Raw genomic sequence first — 26266 nt, forward strand, 5'->3', positions numbered from 1 at the left:
CCTATGGATTTGAGGACTTGTGAGCACCCCAGGACAGGAGCTGTATTAAATCTAGGAGAACTCTGTGCTAACGTCCCCTCGGCCCCTGTTGTGTGAACTTCTGAGGCAGGCAGGGACCTTTACATCCAGATGAGTGCCCCATTGGATGCCCAGTGCCTGTAGCATCCTCTGCTGTCCTAAGCAGTAGGAAAATGGATTATTTGTTAAGAGTTGCCCTTAATCACCAAACCACTTGCAATTGTAACAGGGCTTCTCCACCCCAGCCCTACTTTTTAAAAAAGGTGGAGAGAGGCAGGCTTACAGGATGGTTTTCTGCTGCCCCATCATCTGCATGCCCTGCTCCATGGATCTGAGCCTGCTGGGAACATGCAGGCGTAATGGGCTTTGTGACACCAAGTACAAGCAGCACTAGAGGTAAAAGAGCTTGGGTTGGATGAATAACTCCTGTCTGTCTGCCTCTTCCACAGCTCCTGTTTTTGTACAGCAGGATCTTAAGATGTACCACATAAAAACCTCTTCCTTTCCATGAAAAAGGGAGATGTTGGTGGGCCATACACGTGCTCTCTTGGATGTGAAGGCTTGCTGCTGGGCAGGGCAGGGGGCCCAGCTCAGACACGGTTTCCCTGCCAGAAACGGTAATTCTGACATATTTTGAGCAGCACTTCAATAAATGCCATTGCTGGCAATCAGATCCTTCCGGCTGAGACAGATCACTCGTTTCAAGGCCCCAGTCGTGCTCTCTTGGGTGAGTTTGGGCACAGGAGAGCAGCAGCTCGCGAGGAGGAACAGGAGCGGAGCAGGGCAGGGAGCTCCGCTGGTGCTTCATTAAAGCCGGCTTTGCTCCTGGCGGCAGCGCGATTTCCCCGGGCCCGCCTCCCAGTTCCAGCTGCCGGGCTCCAACGCTCTGATCTGTGCACGGGGTGCGCTGCTAATTACGGAGGCAATTCCCATGGATACCGGGAAGGATTGGCTGTACCGGCAAAAGTGATCCCAGCTGGGGAAGCGGGGAAGGAAAACGTGTTGAAATATTCGGGAAGAAACTTCAAAAGTTTCTGGAGATGGAGGTGGAAAACATTTCTGGCGTTACTGCATCCCAACGTGTAAATCAGCATTGTTTTACAGGCTGTTCCCATGCTGGTTTACAGGAGTTCAGCCACGTTATTGATTCCTTTGGCTGCTGGAGGTTTTACCAGCAGAGCGGAGCTGAATTTACCCCCTCGTTACCTGCACCCACTTGGGACCGTGCCCTCACCCCTGCTCTTGTACCCGCAGGGTGCCCTCTGCTCAGACGCACAGCACGGCGAGGATCTTTCCAGAAAATGGCAAACAGTTTTTGTTTCCATGAAGGCAACACCCTGGGCGAGGCAACGCGCTCTCCGGGGAAGGCAGGCGCTGGCGGGCTGGTAATTCTGGTTCCCTCAGCGGCGCGGCGCCGGTGCGCGCGGCCTCGGTACCTCCCCGTCCTTTGTGCCTCATCCTCCTGAAATGCACGGATTTAAATAACTTATTTCTGTAAAAGTTAATATATGAAGGGTCTACTCAAGGAAAAAAGAGCACTCCCTGGTAAAAAGAGAGGGGGCAATACCTAGTCAGGGGTGGGGGGAAACACTTTTTATTTAAATAAATAATAAAAGGTATTGTTGAAGATTTTTTTTTTTTTTTGCTTTGGGATTGTTTGGAGATTTTGGGGAACATCCTCACCAACGGTTCTAACTTGGATGTATTTGCTGTGATCTCCAGCAGAAGCTCAGGTACTGTTGAAGATGTTTCTGGCTTCCACAAACACAGAAGGAGCGAGGCAGCCAGCCTGTTGGGTTGGATTTCCATCCCTTTCTCATCCAGGGCACCTGCTCCCCTCTCCCTCCCCCTCCAAGTCCTCCCAGCTGTCTGTCTGTCTCATTTATGTCAATTAGAGATTCAATGCTGCCTGATTTAATTGGCCTGACTTTCCCCTCTAATAGAAGCCCCACGAAGGCAGGGCGTGCAGGCAGCTCTCTGTGGGCTGCCTGGCTGGGGATGGAGCCTGTCCCGCGGCTGGGCCTCGTTTGCAGAACACAATGACCTGCTTGTTGCTATCAGCTGCGACGGAAAGGTTGGTGACCCCTACCAGGGATGGGACCTGTGCGATGATGTTATTTGGAAGCTCGGTTAAGGAATTTGGGCAGCCACTTGCTCGCTGCGGGGCAGCCGAGGCTGAGCTCTGCCACCCGAGGTGGCCTTCCCCTGCTCGGGGGCGGCAGCTGCGAAGCTTCCACCCGCTGTGTCTGGAGGTGCCCTCCCCGAGCAAGGCTGGCCGAGAGCTGCGTTTTGGGGCTCTGCAGGGAGCAAAAGCTGCTCAGGCAGAGTCTCTGCTGCCCCCCTGCTCCCCCTCTGACAACCGAGTCACAGGAACCAGGCCTGACCTACTTCTTCTCCCTGGCTCCTTGCTTGCGTTTCCCTGACAGATTACGAGGCCCTTCATCTCCCGGCAGAAATGTGAGTTTCCCAAGTAGCCGGCCCACAGAGGCATCAATATTAAACAGCAACAGTACCATCTAGTGACATTGACTCACAGAGAGCATCAGTTAAGACGGGGACAAGGAAATGGGTGCATTAAGGAGTCTGAGCAAAGCCCCAGATGTGCAGATGAGGTCTTATCTCTGGGTTCATTTGGATTTAGGAAGCCAACCGTGCTGGTGCCGCAGCAGCCTCTCGCTGTGATGTGACGCTTCCTTGGGAGACAATCCCGTTTTTAGCCTACTGACTCCCCGCTGAACCCAGCCCTGACCCACGCTCCCTCTGCTGGTAATGAACTAATTTACTTAATGTGTTCACAACTTCATGCACACCCACACGCACGCACAACAGCAAATCCTGGCAGTAGCATGCGATGAAACTCAGGGCTGCGGCGATTTCTCGGTCCTGATGAACATGCACCTTTTTGCTCTGATGAGCCAGGAGTGAAATCCTGAATTGGATGCACGAACTAAACAGACACGGTTCTGTTACTGCATCAAAACCAGGCCTAAAACTGAGCAGAAAGGGTACACGAGCTTAAAAGGCCCACTCCAAGCAGATCTGAAATTACAGCTTCTCCTTCACAGCTGAAGGGAGGAAATCAAATTAGAGCGTTTCTCTCCCCATCAGAGGACACCAGGCCTGCTGTGGCCGCATTACGCCGTGCCATCGTTCAAGGCATGCAGGAGATCTCCTGGGAGGCTTCTGTGTGACCGGGGCATCGCTGCAGATCGCTGTGGCACCCACAGGCTCTGGGATGCTCAGTGCTGAAGGGCACAACCCTTCTCAGCTGGTTAGCAGCGTGTGTGGGCACTGCCTCTTTCCCAGCCAAAGAGGCTGTTACATGCACCAAATGCATGGGATGGAGGAAAGGTGACCCAAAAACACCGTGTTGCTGAACTTAAATGCTAAAACGTGACAGCAAAACTATTAAGTGCCATTGGTACTTGCAGAAGAAATTGCTTTGCCATCTAATCAAACGTGTCCCCTCTTTGCTATCAAGAGCACAGCGCTGCCCTAAGTCCACTCAGCCTGGCTCACGGGCTGATGGGTGCCTGACAATTTTCTGGTTTCAATTTAAACAGAAAACTAAATTAGCAAATTAATTGTTTGCCATGTTTTTCCTCGGTCCCCATCAGCTGCCGCAGAACCTGCAGCCAATCCAGGCACCCCTCTCGCAGTCCCCAGCAGAAGGTGGAGCTCTGCACCGGGTCCTGCTATCTACCAAGTGTCAGTCATGTTAATTTTAAATTACTTTTGTACAGCTTGGTGTCAAAACGATTAAAGCATGAAAAGAAAAACTGAACTAGAGAGAGGGAAGGGTGGGGGGGAGAGAGAATGAATAATTTACCTTGCGTCTACAGCAAGGACACTTCAATTTCTTTAACTCCTCAACTCTGTGAAGCCTGAAACTTTTCTTTCCTCTGCTCAACCTGCTTATGACTCCACCTGAGCAGGTGCTCTGGATCCTCGCCGTCTGCAGGTAGGCAGTAACTGCTCGCAGCACAAAGCCATGATAATATCTGAGTTTCTTCCCAGGTAAGGCTTTTCTCTGCGCCGCGCTCACCATTTGTTGCATTCGCCAGCACAAACCCACCCACCCACACACAGACCTTTCCTCCCCTTACTGCTCAGCACCCAGCTCCATTTTCTCCAGAACTTGAGCACACCGTGCTAGATAATTACACACTCAAAAACCAGAGAAATGTACAATCAGATCCCGCCTTAAAACTGCAAGAATGAGAACCTCAAGACAGCATCTGGTGTAGGATCACAGCATAACAGCCCTGGACCTCACCACGTCGGTTCCCCCAACTAACCTGTGTGCCTTGTAAAAACTTTGGTTTCTGCACAAAGACTGCTTTTATCTCCTTTCTTAGTTCCACCTGCGATTTCTTTCTCTTTCCAGTTACTGAATGCTATAATCAGCGGTCCTTGAAATACCATACTAAATCTAGAGGCCAGAAGAACAGCAAAAAGATTTGTAAGGAGGGCAACTTGGCATCACCTGAAAATGTAAAGCAAGACAAGTTTAGCTACTTCTGTCAGTTTTTGTCTTCAGCTTATACATAGGAGCGTTTTCTATTCATATTTCTTTAAAAATTGGGTATATTTATTTTGAATTATTTCATCTTGAGGGACTACAAATTGCAACGAGGTGCCTTTGATGGGAGATCAGTAGCAGGGTGACAGAGATGCCTGGGAAATGAGAGGGGCTGGATGCTCCAGTGTAATGTATCCTGCAGGATATGTGTGGGCTTGAACCGATTTGTCAAATTTGAGCACAGAAAACAATTTTGCTAATGGGTGTTTTCTGAAAAACGAGCGTGTTGTCTCAGCAGTTTGTGTTCTGACTTGTGCTGTCTTCTCGCCACCCATCCTTGGCAGGCGCAGAGAGGAGGCACCGGTGGCTTCTCCCTGCACCTCGCTCCAGCGTCGTTAGCCCGACAGCCTCGCCAGATCCCGACAGCTCGTGCGACGGGCTGAAAAGCACGCCTGAGATTTCCTCCTCCAAAACTACTCGCCCGACTTCTCTAACGTGTTTGCTTTGGCTCGGTAATCCCCCCTTCCCTTAAACCTCCTGGCTCTGGTTCTGTGGCCCGCAGGGCAGGCTCCACTCGGAAGGTGGGAAAGGCAAGCGGGCACCCCCGGAACAAATGAAGCTGCCCCCTCCCTGCTGCCCCCTTTTTGTGCTGCCTGCATGTGGAGCGTGGAAATCGCAGGGGTCTGTGCAGTTCAGGAGCTGTGACTGGGCTGCAGTGCTGCACTGCATGGGATTTCGCTTAAGCATGCAGGCATGGCAATGTTTCTCTCATTAATAGCGGGATTCCCTTCACATGGCAATGTTTCTTCAGCTGCTGACTCACAAATAAATCATTTAACTGACTTTTTTTTTTTTTTCCCTTTCCCATTTGGGAAGCTCCTGTAAACTTCCCTTATCCTCTGCCAGAGGCCTAGCAGGAGGCTTGAGAAATGAAGAGCAGCGTCTCCTGCAGCGTGTTTCGGTAATGTCACCTCAGATGTGCTGTGGGGGAGTACTGAGCATCGCGACCTCCAGTCTGATAACCACAGCTTTCCCTCTTTCATATGCGCTTGGTGCGAGAGCAGCAGCTTTATAAAACTAACACCTTTTTTACTAGATGCTGCTAGTCCAGCCGCAGTGATCTCTGCTCGCTTGTGCAACTTCTTAAATAAAAAAACATTGTGAGCTGGAGCATTAAAAATACAGGTATAAAAACTACACCTGATGCAGTATTTATTTAAAATGTAAGCACAAGTCTCAAACATTTTTTTTTCTTTTTTTTTTCCCAGTCAGCAAGGCTGGCACTTCTACTCTACCTGGCGCTGGAGAGCTGAGTGAGAGCACGAGAGGGACATGCAGTGGATTTATTACCAACAGTGCTGCTGTATCGCATCCAACTGCAAAACCTACCAGGTACGAAACAGTTCAAATCCTAAATCATCTGCTGGCCCGGCAGTTAGCATCATTAATTGAACAAAGTTCAGCCTGAATAAATAACGGATCTAGGCTCGCTCACTCAGGGAACTCTGCAGGGTGTGTGCTGCTGTCTCACAGTGCTGCGGGTTGTCCTGGTGGGATGAAGGTGCAGGAGGCACGTTATCACTCGCACGGCTCTTGGGAATCTCCAGAAACACTCAAGGGGTTAACAAGAGTGGTCAGTATTAATTTCCCTAAAAACTAGAAGACAATAAGTTAAACTAGAGCACCAAAAAGGACGTTTAGGAATACAGCACTTTCCTCAGGTAGGAGCTCGTGAAATCAGGGAGATGCAGGCGTTTTTCTTCCTCTCCGACACTTGCATTTCCTGCCATTGGACAGTAAGAATTTGAGTTCTGCATTTCAATGTGTTTTTTTTTTTTTTTTTTTTTTTAAGCTTTTGATAATCCTCCGATGATAATTTAAACTATCTACCAAGCAAAGTAAGGCTTTTCAGTCCAGACCACTGAATCAATTCTTTGTTAGTAGACACTTTATCCCCTTGAAGTATCCAGGAAGATTTATTCTAATGAGACATGTAGACAAAGTGACATTTTCCCATCTCCTGCTAGCTAAACACAAAATTGCAATTACCCCAAAACAACTAACATCAGAATCCGGTGCGCTGTTGGCTTTTCAATAGCAGCTGTTTATTAGCTTTCCCCAGGACCTGCCTTTTTTATTGAGGGGAAAAGGATCTGGAAACAATCGATTCTCAGCGAAAAGTTTTTCTGAGGGAGTTGTTTTTAATTTGCTGACTTGCTCCAAAGAAAGCCGTCTGTGTGCAAATTCGCAGATCTGCCGATGAGTAATCGGGAAGCTTTTGTGTTTTAATATTTTGATGGTAGAAGGAAAGTAACACAAGACTGACAGAATAAATACATATATTTACAGGACGTTCTGTATCGATCGGAGTACAAAGACCAAAATAAGAGAAGTGTAGCAAAGAGAGCAACCAACTAAATGCCAAATGCTAGAGGCGACCTGAGGCCTAAAACAAAGCACAGATCATCAGTAATTGGTGCTGGAGGAGCTTGAAGTCGAGAGATGTTTCTCTCTTTGTCCTGAAGATTCTCAAGAGCTGGAGGCTGGTGTTTCCAGCACCCAGTGAACTATGCAATTTAGAGCTATAACCCACGAACAAGACAGAAACTTCAAAGAGATCAGCAGGTCGAGGACAAGCAGGCCTTCTTACCCCAAACCCTCAATTTACATTTGGATTTTATGTTTGTAAAATGAAGCCACATACAAATTTAGGGATCAGTGATAAGGAAATGGAAGCTTATGAAAGGTGTCGGGCATCTCGCATCAGGAAATTTCTATGGAAATGCTTGATTGCTAACAGGATTTACGGGTATCTACTTGCTATAATTAATCTTTCTCTTCCACATAATTTCATTACACGTTGCCTGTTTCAACTGAGTACAGTCCCAACATCCCTGAAACCCACAGGTTCGGTGGAGGAAGGTTTTTTTTTAATATCTAGGAGTTGCATTGCAACAGCAGAGAGGCTCAACAACTCCACGTTTCAGGGGTGGTGAGCTCCAGGGACTGGCAGAGCTGGAGACAAGGGCTCGTAAAAGGCAACAGGCTTGAGGAGACAGAGGAAGGAAGGTCTTTAACTGTTAGGCTGAATCACTAAAGCCCATATCTAATGAACCATACGGTATTTACTGATGCTGCATGTCCTTGTCTATTAGGGACATTTATCAGCAGGCTTGCTCCCCCCCTCCTGTTTTCCAACTTCGTTTCTTTGTGGTTTGCAGGCGTGATGCATCTTCAGTCCTGTCTTGTTAAATAACACAAGTAGCGAGGTGCAGACCCCTGAGCCCTCTCAACTTGCTGTATAAAAGGGGCAGCGTTTTAGCCCTTTAGTCTCTGTTGTTGGGAATCCTAGGGTCATTAGGGTTGGAAAAGCCCTCCAAGCTCATCTGGTCCAACCGCCCCCTACCACCACCCACTGACCATGTCCCCAAGCACCACATCCAGCCTCTCCCTGAACACCCCCAGGGACGGGGACTCCACCACCTCCCTGGGCAACCCGTCCCAACGCCTGAGCGCTCTTGCTGAGGAGAAATGTCTCCTCATTTCCAGCCTGAACCTCCCCTGGCACAACTCGAGGCCGTTCCCTCTGCTCCTGGCACAGTTCCCTGTGAGCAGAGGCCGCCCCCAGCTCCCCACCCCTTCCTTCCAGGCAGTTGCAGAGAGCAATGAGCTCTGCCCTGAGCCCCCCTTTTCCAACCCAAACACCCCCAATCCCTCAGCAGCACCGTGACAGGCTGAGGGCAGCCCGGGGGCTCGGTGCTGCCCCTTCCCCCCCATGCCACGCCGCCAGCGGAGTCGGAGCCCGGCAGCGCCGCTGCCTCCAGCCCTGCGGAGCGGCAGGCAGGGGGCAGCAAAGGGAAGGTTTTTTCACTTTTTTTTTTTTTTTTTTTTTTTTTTGTTCTCAGCCCTTTGCAGTCGGAGCTTTCCAGCCCGATTGTGCTCAGCGCTGGCGGTGTAGCAGCGGCTCCCTTTACCCTCCCCCCATCCCCACCGTTGTGGTGTATGTGGGGGGGGGGGGGGGCACCTCTTTTTGGGGGACTGCCCGGGTTGTGAGGGGACAACGGGTCTCGCCCCCTCCCTGTGCCAACTGGGGGGGGTCTCCCCTTAATGTGTGTGTGGGGGGAGCGGTTGTGGGGGTGTCAGCGAACCGGGGGCGCCCCGGGGAGGGCAGGGGGCCGGGCCCCCCCCTCAGCTCCCGGCCTGGGACTCTTTCTCTCTCCCGCCCCCCCCCCCCCGCTCCTAAGCGGGAGTTTCCAGGAAGCGCTGAGGAGAGCCGCATCACCGCGCAGCCCCTCACACAGCGCGCTCCTTCCGCAGAGGCCGTGGCAGCAACGCCAAGTAGTCCCAGCAGGGTGCCAGCCCTCAGCCACCATCGAGCCCCGTCCCGCTCTCCCTTCGCGGCGTTTTAGCACAGAGGGGGAGGCGAGGGACGCGTTTGTCCCCCCCCCTCACCCCGCGGCTTCGGCCGGGATAAGTCAGGAGGAAGTGTGATGGGGTGGGGGGGGGAGGGGAGGTGAAAAAAACCCGAGCGGCGGAGGGATCCGGAGGCGCGGAGGAGTGAGGCGGCCCGGGGAGCCGTGCGCGAGGGCGGGGGTGAGCGGGAAAACGCGGCGCGGAGCCGGGAACAGCGCCCCCGCCCCCTCCCGCGGGGAAGGGAAGGGAAGGGAGGGGAGGGGGGCACGGGGAGAAGATGGGGGGGGAGGGCGGGGGGCGAGCCGCTGAGGGGGCTCCCGGCTGCCCCCTGCCCGCCCTGAGGGGCCGGGGAAATGAAGGGGAAGGGGCCGGGGCCGGGCGGCAAAGTTTGGGGAAAAGTTTCCCCGGCCTCGAGGTCGGGGGCCCGGGGTCGCGCCTCAGCCCCGGCGCCTGACAGGACGCGGCCCCCCCCCACACCCCCCCTCACGGGCAGGTGAGCGGCCGCGGAGCTTCCACAGCGCCCCGCTGCCCCCCAGCCCTCCGCCCACACGATTTTTTTGCCTTTTTTTCCTCCCCTTTTCCCCTTTTTTTCCCCCTGTCCCCTTTCTGAGGACCCACGTTCCTGTCAGCGCACCTGGGCCCTGCGCCCCGCAGCTGTGAGGGGGCGGCTGCACCTCACCCCACAGCCCCTCACCTCACCCCACAGCCTCTCTCCTCACCCTACAACCCCTCATTTCACTCCCTCACCTCACCCCCACACCGCGGGTGGGCAGCCCCCAGCCCCCCGGCTCACCCCCATGCCCGAGCAGCTCGGGAAGTTCGTCCCCAACGCCCCCCCCTCAGCTTTAAGACCCCACACAGGACCCCCAAATCCCCCCAGGAGAGCACCCAGCCCCCCCCAAATCCACCCCACAAGGGCTCCCCGACCCCCCCCCACCCCCCCGTTAACCCCTCGTCCCGCTCCCCGTCCCGCAGGCCTCCTGTGTCCCCCCCTATTAACCCTGCCGGGAGAGGACAAAAGCTAAACTCTGATCCCGCTCGGCTTCCCCCATCCCATCCCCGGCTACATGAGCTTCACATCCTCCTGCTTAGGGCTGAAAGGAGAGGAGAACAAGAGCTGCTGCTGATTGTAAGGCCTTGCTCGGCTTCTCCCCACCCCCTCCCGGCCCCATCCCCCACTGCAGCTCCCATAGCCTCGTATCCCTCCCATTAACGCTGAAAGGGGAGGACAGGAGCTCTGATGGGTTTTTCTCAGGCTTACTCTGTTTTCTCTCTCTCCCCCCCCCACCCCACCAACCGATACCAGCTCCACAGCCCTGCATAAGTGCAAAGCACGCAGCTGGCTCTGCAAGCACAGCGAGGAAATGCCCCCCTTTCCTCCCAGCTCCACAGCCCTGCGAGGGAAAATAAATAATAATAACACAAAAAAAACTGATTCCCCTTATTTTGCTTATTCATTATAAGGGCTCGGTAGCGTTCTTTTTTTTGAAAACGTGTGATCTCTTGTTTTAGAAGCATCTGTGCTTTAAGAATAAGGTTTTGTCTTCTATCGTCTTGAATGTAGCTCTTCATAATAATCTCTTGAAGTGCTCCATTTTTGTCCTTAAAGTTCTATTTTATTACCTCTCGTGGATGAGTGAAGGTCAGTTTAACCCTTTATATAGGAAAATCAGCAGCCACTTTAGAAAAAGGTTGCCTTTTTCTATACTAATTCGTGGTTATGGTAATATTTTATTGAGCGGAGGGTTTTTTTCCAGACCAGTCCTGATGCACGGTGAAAGAAGTGTGTGCTTCAGCACTGATTAAAGTCATGTATGAGTTAATGAGAAGCTTGCAGAGTATGTGAAGCAAGAGAAAATCTTTAACCAGCTCTGCTGTTCCTTCTACATACCACAAACTTGTAAGCTGTAACCAGAAGGTGGATTGGATGTGTGAAATGCTGCAGTAGCAGTCCCTTGTAATTGCATCACAGGTGGATGCTCGCTCAATTAATGCATTATCGTTTTCAAAATACCTAAAAGTTGTTTGTTTGTTTGTTTGTTCCTCAAATTGTGAGACCTCGTGTTTCAAAGTGTGTTGAAATCCTTGGATGAAGGATGCTGCAAGCCTACAAAGTATTGTGTTCGGGGTTGTTTTTTCGTTTTAAACAATGTCTTTGTTTGTTTTCATGCTAACTGCTTCCTGGATTAATAGATTGATAACACCGAAGAGCCTCTCAGGTGTTGGGGGAACATAGCGGTGATATCAACATCCTAGTTGTGGGCCTTCTAATTTAAGAAACGTATTGTCAGAAGATGTAAGATCAGGGCTGAATCTTGCTTGCATTTAGGTCCAAATGTAAGATACCCTTCCTAAGGAGTCCCCAGTGAACACTGAGAGTAATTAAGTAAAAATAAAACCTTTCACTTCAGCCCTCCCCGTCGCTTTTAACATAGAGAAGAAAGTGCAACACTGTTTTCATTATGTGTTCTGGTATTTCTTAATTCTGTATTGCGTCTTAAATGCTCAAGTGACTTATAATTTCTGTGATTTGGGGGTATTTCTACACCATACTTTTAAAGAAATCATCTCACTGGGTCCCAAAAGGAGCTATTGAGCAGTCATTCTCTTTAAAAAAAAAAAAAAAAGACAACTTCTTACAGCTTTGCCTTTCCTTTTTGTTTTCTTCCGGAATTTTCATTCTTAATTGATGAATTCCCCTTTTCTTAAATTAAGTAAATATTTATCAGTATCAATTGGATTTTTATTTTAAGCTTTTTTAAGAAGAACAGAACGTTGTCACCGAGACAATCCCTTCACACTGTGCTGAGGAGATGACAAAAAGCGAGTACAGGAGAGTTGTGCTGGGAATGTCAGTGCCATTTTTGGAAAACAATACTATAGGAAATGGAAAATACGTTTTATGCTGGTGGGAACTTTGTAATGAGGCTAAGAGAGGATTTGATGTCTCAGAAAAGCAATTATTACGAGGGAAAAAGCAGGACTTTATCATCCATTTGTAAGGGTTCTCCGTCTGAATATCCTTTTGGGGAACTGAAATTTGGCTCAAGTCTGTTTATGAACATCTGTTGAATGGAATTTTAAAAAGGCACAGATTATAATCTTAGTTTCTGTTGACTGATTAAGCAAAATAAAATGCAACTGCCTGTGGGTTTTTGGGTTTTGTTTTTTTTTTAAATAGTGAGCTGCATGAATCTTCCATAGTCTATAGTACTGATTACCTGGTTGTATATGCCCATTCTGTATGTTTTTCTCTTCTGCATAAAAAATACAGCTTCCACCCCTTTCTGTAGCTGTTTAAGTCCATTGCTTTCCTACTGAGCTTTCAAGTTTTATATTTTTTTGCAACGGGAGACTCCTGGATATCAGTATCTCTGGTGTGGTGTTTTTGTTTTGGTTTGTTTTCACAAAGAATACAGTGGTATATTTGAGGGGAAATTTGGAGAAACGTTGGGTATTCCCAGGGCTGTGACCATTTGCTTAGCTTCACATCCTGCCCACCTGTCCTTAGCTGGGTTTCTGTAAATGCAATCACTTTGTGTCCACTGTCTCTGGATAGTACTACTTCAGCATCTATTTCTGCAGCGTTTGTGACCTCCTGTTATTCAGGGAGGTCTTCACTGTAATTTTCCCTCCTATTATTTTGCCTCTTTTGCAGCCTGATGTTTTTGCTGTTGTTTTATATTCCAAGCGAGGATCCTGTGAATACTTCAGCTCAAAATTTAGGTCATCTTCGATAGAAGAAGGAAGAGGAAACCTAAAAAGTAAAAATAAGATTTCAACGCGCTTTAAAAAGTGACAACTCTTCTCAAAAAAAAAAAAATGTACAAACTCATCTGTGTTTTGTGGCTGTATGGCTGAACGAAGGGTGCCTTTTTTGATTTCAGAAGGAAAGCTATGCATCTTCATGTGAGTGTGCTTTCTTTCCCATGTGCTTTCCCGGTCTTTTTCGTTTCCACACCTGCTTTGAGCTTTAATCACTCAAATTATTCATAGACTTGCCCTGGAAAAAGAAGAGAGTGACCTCTTCCCATCTGGAGTAGATGGATTTACCATCAATAATTGTAAATGGACTTGGATGACTTAATGGTTTTTATGCTTAAAATTTTTAATTCTGTGATTTCATTGCTTTTTAAGAATTCCACATGTGGTCTTCTCCGAACTGATAAATCTCTATGGTATAACTTCAAGTTATTTCTTGCAAATTATATCTTAACACTGGCCTCACATCTACAAAGTGCTGATGATCCCCCCATGAACTGCTGAGTCGTCAAAGAGCAGGCAGTTTTCACAGGACCAGGCTCGTAAGTTGCACTCTTTTTCTCTTTTTTTTTCTTTTTTTTTCTGTCTTTTTTTTTTTCTGTAATTATATGCAATATCTTTCATTACAAAGAACCTGGAGACAATTTATGAAATAGGCAGCCACAAAAGCAATGTGGTGCCTGTTGGGGGTTATGTATTCACATTGATTACAATTTAACAGTCCCTCAGCCTGAGGATATCTGAGGGGATGGAGAGCCAACTGCTTTTCAATTCCTGCGCGTTGCTATAAGCAGCAAGCTGGAATTGATAGATATCTGTTGCTATTGCCAGCAACTCTTGTTTTTCTGTTACTTTAGTAGCTTAATTTAAATTATTAAGAAACTTGTGAATCTGTTTTGTTTGTTTCTGCTCTTCCCAGCAGCTCTCTGCAGTTTGATATGTATGAAACGTGCTAAGCTTCAGCTGGCCTGGATGTCTAATAAACACTTTAGTGAATGAGGCTTAGTGCAGCTTCCTCTATTAACTCAAAAGAGATGCGTTTCTTTTCTGGATTGTTTCTTCATTCAGAAGGAGAGAAGACCTGCATAGCCAGAGTTCACCTCATAAATCACCTAGACAAATGGCACTCAGGGCAGAATAAGGTACAAAACGAGAGTCATTGTGATTTAGTCTCAACGAACTTGTGGTATTCTGCTATGGAAATGTTCGTGACATGAGACAAACAGAGAGAGCCACCTGGCACCAAGCACATCTTCACGACGGAGGGAGCACCACGAGAGCGACTTCAGTGGGCTCAGCAATTGTGCAGGGTATTTAGCGAGTTGTCCCATATCTCCTTAATGCTGTCTTTTGCAAACAGTGCTGTGCTTTTTTCTCTTTTTTATCTTTTTCCTCTTATTTCTGATGCTCAGAATGCAGTGATTTTTTGTACAAGCTGCAGGCAGTCGCTCAGTCCCCACAGCAAGGTGTGGTATTTTCTGACACTGATTCTCTGCAGCTGCATGGAAGGGCCACTTCAGAAATCAGCCACTCTTCACCTTCACAGGTTTTAGCTGAGCTTAACCTTTGGTGATCAGTAAACGGACATGGAAAGAAAGTCTGTGGCCCAGCCGCTCCTCCTTGAAATTCCTGAGACTTGTCAACCAACCTCTGCGCCCTCACCTGCCTACATTTCAGCATCCCTCTCATCTTATTGCAGTTTCTAGTCTTTCTGTTGGAGGTAGAGACATGTAAAAACATCTTTAGGGTGATGGATCATGAGTGTGGGTACAGGTGGCAGTATTTTGGGTGCAAATAAGGAAAGAAAACACTTTGCGGCTTCTGAAAATGGGTGCTAGGTGCTTTCTTAACACCAGTTCACTTGGTCTCCTGCCTAATTTAAACAATGCATCTTGTCCTTGTTCAATAGTTTTCTTCTACTCTTAGTACTTTTATAATATTTTCATTAGTTATTGATCCAAGTTCTGAAATATTTGGGGCTGAGGGGGGTTCTTTTTGATTCCGAGTGTCTGATAAATCTATTTGTTGGCACCTGCAAACTCTGCTCTTGCTTCTTCCCCTCACTCTGTGTTTATTTAAAGGACCCTTCAAAATCACGTTGGCTCCCCTGGATGCGACAGGACTTCTGTTCTACTAGATCAGAGCGCCCTGTCGGGGCTTTGCCATTTCTGAGGAAGGAAAGTCAGGTATCTTTCAGCTCAGTTGTTGCTTCATCTCCCCTGCTCTCCCAGGGGTCTTGCACACGCTTTCAGTTCTGCCTTACGTTTTTGATTTGGTGAGGTTCCCTGCTATTTACATTTCTTCACATATATCCTCTTCATACCATCTGCTACCTTATGTTTTGCTCATCTCTGAAATTTAGCAACCGTACTTCATGCAACAGCGTGGTACCTTATTTTCTTAACGTTTAATAAAAAGATTCAAAAAGAACAAAGCAAATTAGAACTCACCCTTTCCATCTAGACATATTAACTGGTGAGGGAACACTTCAATTAAGACCTTCAAAGCCTCGAGACAAATGAATTTGTAACTGCGATTTTGTACATTGTTTATCCAAAAGGCACAGTATCCAATCAGCTACAGTAGTTTTATTACTGACAGTAAGATAAGATTAAAAAATAAGATTATTATATATTGCTGTCCTCTCTATTAACATTTTTCTTTAGAATTCAGCAAGTCTTGGAAGTCGTATTTACTTACTCAGCGTGTAGCTGTGCCTTGTTAGGTAAAAGCCACAGTAACTGTTTTCCTGAACTTAGCTCCTGACCTACCTTTTAAGGCCACGTCTACAAAGGGATGATGCATCAATCTCGTTTGTTTGATCTAATTACAGCTATTTAACTACACTGAGCACAAGTGCATTCACCCCACTTTGTTATGCTGATTTAAGACGTTTTCCACTGTTAATCGGGTGCGCACCATTCTTCCTTGCATCAATTCACCTCTCAAAATATTCTGGGCAGCTATCCCACAGAGCGCCGGTCTGTTACTCAGCTGCGTGTTCTTTTTCACAGCATGCTGGTAGGGAATTCTCTGAAATTTGGGAATTCTTTGGGTCAAACCGACTATTTACTGTTGCTTTTTTCTTGGCATTGATTTTTGCCTGTGCAACTTCTTTCTCAAAACGTTGCGAGGTTGCATGAAGAAGCAGCTGGTAAATCCATTACAATGCTTATTCCTGCGAGGTGGCACAGGTGGACGGATCTAGTTGTACAGCTTCGCAGGTCTTTTGCTACTTGAGGAATGGAAGAAATGCAAAAAAAAAGCGAAACCACCAGATGTAATCAACCTGTTACTTCTGTACAACATCTACCTGGAGCATCTTACTCAACGGTGAGCTCTTCTGGGTGTGACTGGTGGCACGGGGTCCTGGTGCAGAGCTGGGATGAGCAGAACCAGTGGCCCCCCGTTGGGATGAGAGAATTACACTCGTAGAAATCTGCAGGTCTCAGCTGCTGAGGCAGAACACAAAACAAAGGCAGCCCTTAGCATGCAGAAGCCCGTTGCTGTCTGTGGAAGAGCACCGTTTCTGATCACTTGCAACTGAAAATTAGCCAGTTTTATGTCAGGGATGCTGTCGTGGGATTTTTTTATGCCTGTATCTGAAGAAGGTGCTGATCTTCTGTGTCATAAAGCTTGGTAATGCATAAGAAATTACTGAGAGCTTTTCCTAGGTATAGTCCATGAATCAAGCAGGGGTTATAGGGGTTCAAAGAATAAACATGGTCTGTTGAGCCAGGAGAAAGAATTTATGGAGACAGCGAACAGGTTCTTAATGGTTGTACACGGCCTTGCTCATCAGTGCAGGTGATTTACCATTAAATGGATGTAGAATGAGCCTAGGATGGGATTGTGAAATTTGCTCAGAGCAGAATCTTTAGAAATTTGAACTTACCCTGATTTGTACAACATCTGTAAGAGGAGGGGAAAGATACTGGAGGGTGGACAAACACAAGGAATGGAAAGACACTTTCAGTATTATGGACATCTAGTGAAAAAGTCTGCAAAACTAGCCACTTGAGGAGGAAAAAATGTGCATTAAGACAAGAGATAATGAATCAAATTAATCAAAGAAACGGCATTTGGACTTTATTAGCAGTTACTAAAGGCGCTGTCATGCTGCTGCATGTTCAGTGTAGCTCAGAGATCTTCAGCAGAAGTGTCGAAGTCGTTTGACTTGGCAAAATAACATTAATAAAAGAAGAAACGCTTGATCTGAAATGCACTCCCTCATCTCTTCTGTAACTGAAAGTTGCAAAGAAGTCCTCCAAGTAACTTGCTGAAATGGTAGCCTGAGGTGGTGGCCCCAGATCATCTATTCTTCCTCTAAAAGTGCACTGTTAAATTTGAAATACACCTTTCTCACTATTTTTATTACTACAGCAAATACAGGAAGAAAAATAGCAGTCATAGAAAGACATCACGAGGCCCATTGGTCACAGCTCTGCTCCAGGACAAGAGGAAGATGCTTCGACGTGTGGAAGAGATGCTGGAAAGATGTGTGGATGTTTTTATATCGTCTCCTTTAAAAATAAAGCAAAACAACAACGAAACCACTGCCCGTGCTAGTATTTTCATTGTTTAGACATTACTTCTGTTGCTCTGCTAAATCTTCCTGTGAATTAAGTCTATGGCCTGTTCTGCTTTCAGTAGGCATGAACATTTGGTTGTCGACCTTCAGTGTAACAAAGTGGAAGATGGCTGTTTTGTCCCCTCTCATGTGAGCTCTCCCTTTTTTTTACCCATTTTCCTTTTTTCTTTTTCCTTTTTTCCCCGTTTTTAATGCAATATTTCAACTTGTTCTTAGGTTTAGATTTTCTAAGCCTCCTAGCCTTCTTGTTGCTCTCTTTGTGCTCTTCCCAGCTGGTTTATATCTGTTTTTATTTTTAATGTGGTGCCTGAAATTGGATACAATATTCCAGCTGAGATTTCACCAGGGCTGAGTTGAACAAGATAATTGTCACGGGTGTCCTACGTAAAACAACCTTATTAAATATTTCTGTGATGTATTATCTTTATTGTGTTGACTCAAATTCAGTTTGTGATCCATTATAACCACTGGCTTCTTTAGTGCAGTTCTGCTGCCCAGCCAGTTTTCCCCCTTACTGTGCACGTTCATGTCTTGATCTGTGGCTACAGAAAACGACTGAAAATGTCATGCCTGAAGACAAGGGGGAGAAAAAGATCTGAGGAGGGTTTCCAAATGCACCATCGGTGTGAACTCCAAGTGGGCCAGCCTGCAAATGGAAGAGGAATTGTCAGTTAATGTTCTTTTCAAACAACGGATGGGATTTATGTTTTATTACTCAAAAAGTTCATAGAAGTCCTAATGTGAGCTGGAATAGGAATGTTTGCTTGCAAATAGGAAGGAAAAAAGTTACACTACGTGAATCTCGGGTTATAATTCTTGCGAAGTTTTTCGCTGTCCTGTCACTCACAAGATGAGCAGAACAACTTTATTAATGTCCCTTTTAAAAAATAATAATTTTGGCTGTGGAGTTGAGATGAACCAAAGTTAAAATTGAGTGGCTTTGTAGAAAGAAGAAATCAACAACCAGAAGAGCTGTGCAATTCCGCTTTTGTCCAAAACGTTAAGGACGTAGAGATGCAATCTGTGTATGCAAGGTGTCCTCTTGGTCTTTCATGCAGCTATCTGGTGAGAACATTGCCCAAACCAACCAACCACCCAAGATGCAGGATCCATTTCTGCCCCGTGCCCCCTTGTATATTATTGCTTAAAGAAGCATGAAGAGGTGACAGACAAGGCTTTGACAGCATGGAGCAAGGTGTGCTTGAAGTCCTGAACATCTGTGGAGAATGGAAGACCCCAAGAAGAGCAGCCAAGGTTTGTTTGCTAAAGAGAAGTATTGCTAAAACAGGTTTGTTTTTGTCTGGAGAGGTTAAGAGACCTGTGAATGAAGTAGGTGATGCATGTTCCAGGCTACATTCTTTGTGGTGGAAATGAAAAGCCATTAGCAAAATCTAGAAATATGGTGGGAGACTTTCATGGTCTTCTGGCAGCTTCTGGGTCTTCTTTTTGGAAAGCTCTACCCTAAGAAAAGATTGTTCTTTCATTTATAATTGTTCAGAGTTACATTGCTATGGTGAGTTTGTGTCTGTGTGTGTGTGAGTGGAGGTTTGGCTGCAGCCAGGGTCACTGCTGGGTTCTCCAAGTGCTGTCTGACAGAACTTGCTGAGCCTGAGCGTATCCCAGCGCCAGGTCAGCCTACATATTATTCACTCTGTATTTCATGCTTCTTTACACTCTCGTGACCCGGATGAATTTAACAGGGAACTGAGCAGTGTGTTCAGTTTTCCTATGTGTGCATCTTACACTTCTGCCCATCTTAGCCCAGTTCCTGCACTGTTAGGCAGTCTGTAATTACAAATCAAATCAGAAAACCTGCCTTCTTAAATCCTGTCTCATTTAATGATTTATTTTTTTTTCAGATTTTCTTTTTATCCTTGTTATTTTGATGTTTGCTTACATATTTATGGCACGCAATTTGTGTGCTGCAGTAAATACAGAATTACTAATTGTAATGGAATTTCATTATGTTTTTCACTATGGTATCTGAATGCTTTTAAACCACTATAAATGTATCTTTGTGATATTGCACAGAGGTTTTCCTCTCATTTCATTGCTGCAAAGCAGGGAAATTTATGGCAAAGCTATCAAAATTCTTCACTGTATCTTTATATTCCACGGTGACAATAAACAACTTTTCAACGTGTTCCAGTAAACTAATTATAAATATCTTCATTAGTCATCCACCAGGTTGCAGATGAGCGTTCCAAGCACACTGCTGGTATTGTTTTTCCCCGGTGGTTGGACTTCCACGATGTGGGACTCGAGGAGCCTCCCTTGGTCACCAAGCCTTATGCCAGGTGTCTACAGGTAATCAGATCTCATTTTGTCCATAAGGACGACAAACTCCAGCATAAAACTGGTTAGTGCTTTCAGCCCAGTAGCCCCACTAGAAGGGCTTTTATAAATCTAATTTTTCTACTGAGACCTCCTACTCTAACTTCCATCCTCAGTAATCAGGCCTCCTTGTGTATTTGGTGCTAACGAAACCCTTTAGTTTAAGTACCTGTATTCATACCATAAGCTATGTATACAAACTAATCCTATTCTATTTCAGCCTTTCTTTTGTTGGGAGTTTGCTGAACTAAAACTTCAATCTTTTCTCATGATAGATTCTTTGTGCTTATAACCATCTCAGTAAGCCTTTTCTATGACTATTCCAATTTTCACATACCTGTGAATATAAGCTGGACACAGAATTCTGCAAGAGTCACTGCAATAACATCTGCATGTGCCTTACCTGACTATTAGATCGCATTGGTTCTTCTTCATTTTTGTGATGTGTGGTCATTCTGTGCCTAAATAATGCTTTTAAGTTTTTATCCTTCTCTATTAACTGTGATGATTTCCCAAATTCCCAATTACAGGAATTTTGACTAATAGTCCCTCAGCTTTGTGCTTTGCATTAATCTTATTGCTGCATTCCACTTTGCTAGGCCATTCCTCAGAATTCCTGTGCTGTTCCAGAACCTCATCTGGTTCTTCATTTACCACGTTCCAGTCTTCTGTCCTGATGCTTTCTAATTTTGTCAGGAGCGAGCTGTATTAATGCTCCTCTTGCCATTGCTTGTGCGAAGGTCACTTAACAGGAATAGCACCGGTCCTGAGACCAGCGCTGGAGGAGCTTTTCATGCACTCACTCTCTAGGCTGGAAGTTTGCATTTCAACACAATTCAGCATGTTTTCTTTAACCACTTGTTATCTGCAAAACTTTTCTTTCACTAATCTTCATCTTTTCCAGTTTAACTGGTAGTTCTGCATGTGGCATCAGATCAAATGTTCTGCTGAAGCAGGTGGGCTGTGTTTTCCTTGACAAAGAAAACTATGTTCTCTTATTGAAGAAAGACATCAGATTTGTCTGGCATGATTGCCTTTGTTAAACCTCTATTGCATGTTATCCATTTGTTTTCCTGTTTTCCTCCACATCATTTCAGGTGAGAAATAAGTTTTACATTTCTCACTGAGGTCAGGCTAATTAGTCTATAGCTGTCTGGACACGACTTTCGAAGTCTTTGGTTTGATGTTGTTTTTTTGTTTCCCTATAGTAGCATGGCAAATCCAGATTATTTTTGTACCTGTAGAGGTGATGGAAAATAAATCAATCATTTGCATCAAAACTCAACTCCTTCACTTTTTTTTTTTTTTTTTTAAAAAAAAAGATGCTATGGCATGGCTATTAATACAAGGGGAACAGCATTAATTTTGAAGTATTGCATAGTCCTTTTAAAAAATAATAACGAGAAGTTTCTCAACTAATGAAAGCTGAATCCAGAACCCTGTTATCACATATAACTGTTGATAACTGCCAGTGGATCATTACAGCCCCTGGAAAGTTTGATCACTTATGTCTGGAAATTACGTTCCTTGTGCTGCTTCAGCATTACTTACTGCTATCATTCCTTTGTTTAAATAGAAAATAATGTGTGCTGGCTACTCTACATGTATGTATAAAGCAATCCTTAAGAAAATACAGAATAAGAATAGACAAAGTCAGTAAAACATTACAATAGGAAGGTGGTGGATCTGGAGGAAGACATGGGGAAAACTGCAGTGCTCTCAGTGATTACAGTAATCCATGGCACTGGAAAACCTAGGTCACTAACTGTGTTTCCATAAAAGTAGGAGAAAATACTTTAAATACTTTGTTTCATAACGTATGTAGTTACACTCCTTACCAATACATGTAATGGATATGAATCTTTCTGAGCACATTTCACTTAGGTATCTAATTATGAGGGTAGGAATGTAAGCAACAACCCATGGATGTGTTTTTTTTGTTTGTTTGTTTTGTTTTTTTTTTGTTTGTTTGTTTTTTTTTGTTTTTTCTTTCTGGGTATGCTCAATATTTTTATAAATGTTATAAACATTTTAAAATTATGTCTTCTTTATGTTTCTCCAGAACGTCTTGAGCTCAGGATTCAGTTTTACAGAGAACGAACAGTTCTGACCAGTGCCTTTGTTTTACTGAAGGTGAGTATGATAGTATCAGTCTTTATGAAGAAGTAATATTGCTAAGGTTTGATTGTGGGCCTCTTTAAAGTCATAGATAACAGCAAGATAAAAATGACCTTGTTTCTCTGCTCCAGTAATGAATTCCAGAAGTTCCAGTGAAGCTGGTCTAAATGCCCCTACATTTTTGGTTTTTAATGCAAGTAAATTTTTACTGAGGTGCATACTTGGGAAGGTAAGAATCTTACTTTTAGGCCATGTACATTTGAGCAAGATTACAGAATGGAGGCCTTAAAAGCAGAAAATCAGTCACATCCCTGCATGCAGACTGCAAGCTCCCCATGTGGGTTAGATTACAGAATTAAGATTTTGAAATACACATTTATGGATGACTGTTGAAAGGTAGATGAGTAGAATTTCTGTCTGGCCCTTTCATGATCAAATGTTTCAAAGCTGGTCAACACCTTGTTTATTTGCAATATTGCATTTTTTGTTGTTGTTGTTGTTTTATTACATTTTGTGAGAGTTATTTGTGCCTTCCTTTGTATGTCTAAAACGAAGGGACATTACTAAGTGTTCTCCCCATAGCATGAATATTTGTTCTTTCTCTGTATTAAGTATTGTGTGTGCGCCTATATGATATCAACAAAAAGCTCTTAAAATCAATTTTAGAAAGAGATTTTCAAAGCACATCATATGATTGAGTCACAGTGCTGGATGAACTAAGCTATTGTAGAATCTCATATAAAATGCTTAGAATTAATTTGCCAAATAGGGGTATTTTACAAATAAGCATGGATTCAGCCAACTTCCCCCAGCGATTTTATTTCAGTGTGACCTGAGTTCCCAATACGGATGAGCTGGTGTCTTTTAGAAATCAAAAATCTTTAGCCCTTCTCCAAAGAAGATTTTCTTTGTGTTCTCAGATGCACAGATACTCATTTTCTTGAGCTAGGAGCTGGTATGAGTCTTATGGGCGGATCCTGCAAAGTGCTGAGTACATGGTTAACTTTAAGGGAGTACATGCTTAAAATCACTGGGGCTGCCGATGTTTAAAATTACGCATATACTTAAGTACTCCGATGGCCCGAGGCCAGTGGCTTTTGCATCTTCTAGGACAGAGCCCTAAGGAGCCTACAGTGAATAGCTGCAGCTGAATTTTCTTTCCCCGTTTTAAATACGAGGCTTAAAGCAGATATTCTGACAGATGTTTAATTAAAATAGTCATTTCAAATGTGAGGAATGCAATATGTGAAGTTGATATGCCTGGTTTCTTTCCGTCTCTCCTGGCATCCAGGCTCGCTCCTCTACAGCGTTAGTGCAGGGCTTGCAGTTTTCAGCAGTGCTCCGTTCCCGTGCCGTCCTCCTCCAGCTTTTCCATCTGCTTCATTCTGTTTGGAAAATGGCAATGTAGAATGTGTTTGGTGTAACCTTAATCCTGACCAGCATCTGGGCTCCGTTTAAAAAAAAAAAAAAAAAGCATCTACTGCAGGCAAGGTTTCTGTATATGCTTCCCTGCTTCACTAAAACAAAGTTGGGGAGGGGGGGAAACAACAGCCAAAAATAACAATAGGAAATAATATTTGTTTTAATGGACATTTTTATTAATACGTAGGTTTTAATATATTTTCCTGCCTACGTGGGCAAACTGCGATGCTTGTACTTTTCACCTCATCTCTCCTGGTGTTTCACGTCAGAGGTAAAACCGGATTCGCACCATTTCAGTAAGCAAAAGGAGAGGGGGGCACCTTTACATCTTTTACCAACCACGCTGTTAATTACTCACAAAATATGCAAAAGTGAATGCCCCCATAAAAAATAAATAATAATAATAATAAGTAATTAAAAAAAAAAAAAAAAAACGAAGTGAAATTCCTGCGTGATGCCTCCTGACATTTCCCTATTAAACTTTTACAGGCCTTTTAGAGGTCCCTGGTGGAGAGGCGATTTTATTTGATATTCCAGAAGAAAGTAACGGGGATGAAAATCGTGGCCAGCGGGGGAAGCCCCCGGCCCCTGCAGGTTGCTCAGGTTGGTGGGATGGGGATGGGATGGGGACAAATGGGGACAGGGACAGCGTGGGGCGCCACTGGTCCCGGCAGTGCCGGGCACCGGGCTCCTCTGGAAATCCGGCGCTAGATGTCTCCAGCACCTGGAGATCGCGCACATCCCTCTGTCAGCGCGGAGCATCCTTGGGTTTGTCCACAAGGGAAAGCAGCCGCTTCGGAGCGAGTCCCGATCGCTGCGGGGCTCCCCTCGCTACGAGGAGAGCGGCGCTGCCCCGGGAGGTGCCCCCCTTTCGGGTTTTCTTTCCTATTTATTTATTCATTTTTTCTTTTTTTTTTTTGCTTTTTCCAGCCCAGAAGTCGGTGGTACAGTGCCGCATCTGCCCAGCACGCACTTCAGGGTTGTTGAACTTCACTCCCCGAGCAGCCACAGAGGTCGCTTCTGAGCAGCACGAAACGTGGTGGATTTTTTTTTATTTTTTTTCCTCCCCACCAAGGCTCTCGGTCCCTCATGGCCGGAGTGGCAAAGCACGTTTAAATCCTTAACTCGGATTTCCCACGTGGTGTCTCGTTGAGCTGCTGTCACAGGCACGCCGCTCACTCATTTACACGGGGCGAATTCACTTATTTCCTGCTGGCGCGGAGAGCGCAGGAGGTGATTAACACTCTTAATGAAACGGTATTTCCAGACACCACAGAAAAAAAAGAAAAAAAAAAAAAGAGAGAAAAACCCACGACTTGTGGGAAAAGCCAGCTTTCATCAGCAGCAGGCTCTTGGTCTTTGAGTCCACCACTGAGTGGACAAATACAGTGTACAAAAATACAAAATACAAAGGCGACTGAAGTTGGGCTCCTCCTTTCAGGGGTGTTAATTCAGGAGTTATTCAGCCCCGTCGGGAGCATTTGGGGTGCGGGCACATGCAAACAGCGCGCCTGGTTTGGGGGTGAGGGGTCAGCAGTGTGTGCTGGGAGGGAAACCCCACTTGTTTGTGTGAATGCAGCATATATTGGACGTGTGTAAGCATTACATTGAGGGGGGGATTTTTTTTTTGTTATCTTTTCACCCCATTCAGAGACCTTGGACATAACGCGTGGTGTTTCGGCACTGAGAAAGGAGAAAGGGAATGGGGGGGCAGGGAGGGGAGTGCCCAAAGTTGCATCTGGCCTTCAGACCCCACTGTAATTCCTGGTGGAAGGTGTCCCTTACCTTTAATTATTTAGTTTAGCCAGACCTACAGTGCACCTCGTGTCACTTTCAGGCCTTTTTCCTGGTGTCTGTAGGAGGCACCCTTCATCGAGCAAGGGGATAAAATCTTGGCAAAAAGAGCACCAAAGGATGTGAACCCCTAGGAAAATTCCACTTCCTGTATACTAATGCTTGTCCTTGGGTCTCTCACTCGTTCCCATGCATTTAACAAGGGATTTGTGCCTGAGGCTACGACACCAACTTTCTAAATAAACGCAGCGCTGCAGAGAATAACCCAGCTCGCTGCTTTTCCCCTTGTGTGCTGAGCAGCTCAGCACGACCTACGTCTCCTCTCCTCCTCCTCCTCCCCTCCATTTTATTTCTCCTCTTTCTTTTTCAGCAGACTCAACTCTCTCTCCTGCTCAACTTGCTGTGAACAAAAGGCTCCGTTCCAGATCCAGCCCGCAGTTGCCGTGAGAAACTTCTCTGCGAGCGCTGGCTGTCGCGCTGCCTCCCTCGCCTGCTCGCTGCCTCCCTGCCTCGGTAAAATGGCAGTGCAAGAGCTTCATGAAAAGGGTGAAAACCCTCCTTTCTCGGCCCCTGGCTCTCCAGCAGCACTCCCCCTGCCCTATTCGTGACTCCTGAACTCCAACTTGGCTAAAAATACACTTTCAGAGGGCAGAATTGCACGGGAGTGATTTTTTTTTTTTCTCTCTCTCTTTTTTTTTTTTTTTTTTTTTTTTTTTTCACTCCACTGAAAAGAGCAGCAGAGGGTGGGAGAAACACAGAGGGACAGACTTGCTCGGAGTCGGCAGCTTTCTGCGTGCTGGCGAACTCTCTGCTGGTTTCGCCTCCCTGCACGCTGCTGCCAGTTCCCAAGTACTTAAACAGAATAATAGTTTTGCTTCAGTGGGAAAATCCAGGCCCAGAGTTGAGGTCTGTCTCTTTTCGCAGCTTTGAAAGCCTTTTTAACTCTTCCAAGTGGGGTTTGCAGCCTGATGGGGCTGCTCTGCAAGCCCACCGGCCAGGTCCCAAATCTGGTGGGATTCAGGAGAAATGAGACGGTTGGCTCCTGATCCAGTGCAGGGGTTTTTATGAACTCCGCTCCGCGTTTTGTTTTATTTTTTGCCTTTTTTTTTTTTTTTTTTTTTTTTTTTAAGTAGATTTACTCTTCCTTCTCCGAGAGAGCGCTCAGCACCAGAGAGCTGATGTCTGAGGGCGGCGGTGGAGCACGGTGTGCACAGCCACCTCTAGAAAATCAATGCCGTGGCACCTTAAACTTGTTTTCCTCCTCGCAGGGACCGTGTTCAGAACATCAGTGA

At 45.8% G+C, this 26266-nt stretch overlaps 3 long non-coding RNA genes across 6 annotated transcripts; 2 read left to right on the forward strand and 1 right to left on the reverse strand.

The window, feature by feature from the left end:
* Positions 1-1040: 1040 nt before the first annotated feature.
* LOC311423409 lies at positions 1041-1854 on the reverse strand. Its single transcript, XR_014685704.1, has 2 exons — positions 1702-1854; positions 1041-1480 (listed from the first exon to the last, which is right to left on the reverse strand). It is a non-coding gene; the product is annotated as an uncharacterized lncRNA (long non-coding RNA).
* A 117-nt stretch (positions 1855-1971) lies between these two features.
* LOC311423418 lies at positions 1972-7925 on the forward strand. Of its 2 annotated transcripts, none has more exons than XR_014685708.1 (3): positions 1972-2092; positions 5809-5932; positions 6890-7925. It is a non-coding gene; the product is annotated as an uncharacterized lncRNA (long non-coding RNA). The 2 variants fall into 2 exon arrangements; XR_014685709.1 differs by lacking the exon at positions 1972-2092 and adding an exon at positions 5501-5725.
* A 1130-nt stretch (positions 7926-9055) lies between these two features.
* On the forward strand, positions 9056-25494 carry LOC311423370. 3 transcript variants are annotated; one of them, XR_014685688.1, is made up of 9 exons: positions 9056-9133; positions 10711-13257; positions 13635-18560; positions 19483-19613; positions 21703-21773; positions 21890-21987; positions 23368-23451; positions 23670-23783; positions 24111-25494. It is a non-coding gene; the product is annotated as an uncharacterized lncRNA (long non-coding RNA). The 3 variants fall into 3 exon arrangements; XR_014685689.1 differs by lacking the exons at positions 21890-21987; positions 23368-23451 and having other exon boundaries at positions 13635-15626; XR_014685690.1 differs by lacking the exons at positions 21890-21987; positions 23368-23451 and having other exon boundaries at positions 13635-14025.
* The last annotated feature ends 772 nt before the right edge of the window (positions 25495-26266 follow it).

This window comes from Aythya ferina (assembly GCF_964211825.1).
Source record: "Aythya ferina genome assembly, chromosome: 24".
Classification (NCBI taxonomy): Eukaryota; Metazoa; Chordata; class Aves; order Anseriformes; family Anatidae; genus Aythya; species Aythya ferina.